Source organism: Galeopterus variegatus, unplaced genomic scaffold, assembly GCF_000696425.1.
Source record: "Galeopterus variegatus unplaced genomic scaffold, G_variegatus-3.0.2 Scaffold10192, whole genome shotgun sequence".
Taxonomy (NCBI): Eukaryota; Metazoa; Chordata; class Mammalia; order Dermoptera; family Cynocephalidae; genus Galeopterus; species Galeopterus variegatus.
The window spans coordinates 56,386-58,260 of NW_007736303.1; the positions used below are offsets into that span (position 1 = coordinate 56,386).

The following is a 1,875-nucleotide window of genomic DNA, read 5'->3' on the forward strand; positions in this document are numbered from 1 at the left end:
CATCACCATCACCATCATCATCGCCATCATCACCACCATCATCACCATCATCACCACCATCACCACCCTCATCACCACCATCACCACCATCATCACCACCATCACCACCATCACTACCATCACCACCATCACTACCATCATCACCACCATCATCACCATCATCACCACCATCATCACCCTCATCACCACCATCACCACCATCATCACCACCATCACCACCCTCATCACCACCATCACAACCATCATCACCACCATCATCACCATCATTATTATCACCATCATCACCATCATTATCATCACCATCACAACCATCATCACCACCATCATCACCATCATTATCATCACCATCACCATCGCCATCGCCATCATCACCACCATCACCACCATCATCACCACCATCACCACCATCATCACCACCATCACCACCATCACTACCATCATCACCATCATCAACACCATCACCACCATCATCACCATCATCATCATCTCATCATCACCATCATCATCATCACCATCATCACCATCATCACCACCATCATCACCATTGTCATCGTCATTGTCATCATCACCACCATCACCATCATCACCACCATCATCACCATCATCACCACCACCACCATCATCATCATCATCATCACCATCATCATCACCATCATCACCATCATCATCACCATCATCACCACCATCCTGATCATCAGCATCATGAAGGCTAACCGTTTGGAGCATTTACAGTAGCTTCTACTTAAAACATGTTACATGCACTATCTCATTTAATCCTTCTGAAACTGTAGAAAATGGTAAAGACCTTGTTTATTGTTTCCACTTCAAAGATGATAAGGCTAAACTTCAGATAGCCCAAGTGACTTTCACACAATTGTATTCCTAGTAGGTGAGAGGCAGGAGTGAAGCCAAGCTGTTCTACCACGTGAAACTCTTTCTCTCGAGCTGCTATTACACAGTTTTATAGTTTGAAGGACTAAATCACAAGCAAGTCAGGCCCTTGCTGTCTGTGAGGTGTGGAGGCTGGGACTAGAGGGCAGCTTCACCTGATTCCAATGCCCATAGTATTTCCATCTTGCCTTCCTTTCTCACACAGCTGTGGAAGGATTCTCAGACCTGAGCTCCCATTGGCCTGAAGGACCTGTCTCACCTCTTAGTGGCCCTCATGAACTCTACCCCTCCTTTGGCTTGCACCAGTCCAAAGAAGGTCACAGCCCAAGATGGTCTGATGCAGAAATGCTCCGGTGACAGTGGAACTCAGGAAGAACATAGCAGTGATGACGTTGGCAACATCTATAGTTGGAGCTTGCTGAAAGCCTGGCTCTGCATTAGGATATCTACATCCATTACTCACAAACCTTCCATCCCTTTGAGGTTGATTTCAGTTTTCATATGAGAAAGCAGAAAGAAGATCCATCCTCTGGCAGAGCTGCGATGCAAATCCAGACCTCTCTGATCCCAGTGCCTGTGGTTCCAGTGGCTGTTTCTGTGTTCCAAACTTACTTCAGGAGCCACAGCTGCATCCTCCTACAGGCTGAGACCTCCTATGTGGTCCTCATGGGAGGGAGAGAGAAGACCTGAATCTTACTGCTAATTTCCCAGGACTAAGGCATCAGGGATAAACTTTGTAGCATCAGGGCATTTCTTACATCCAGCACGTTGGCTGGGTCAGAGGACATTTTGGAACCATTTGTCTAACTGAGAATCCGAGGTTGGAATGCAAAGCCTGAGCCCACGCTGGACACTCTAAGATGCTTGTCCAGCTCCCCCAAGTCTAGCCTTGCCTTTCTTACCCTTCAGTGCTCTTGTCTGGCACTTGCTAAGGAGACAATGGACTGGGTATGTGGTGTAATTGTGTGTGAATGAGTGTGTGTG

The 1,875-nt window shown here is 47.1% G+C and overlaps 1 protein-coding gene across 1 annotated transcript in view; it reads right to left on the reverse strand.

The window, feature by feature from the left end:
- LOC103609851 (zonadhesin) overlaps positions 1–1,875 on the reverse strand; it is a gene marked incomplete at its 5' end in the record, with an annotated part of 38,408 nt that overhangs the window by 28,770 nt on the left and 7,763 nt on the right. The gene's annotated exons all lie outside the window — the stretch shown is intronic.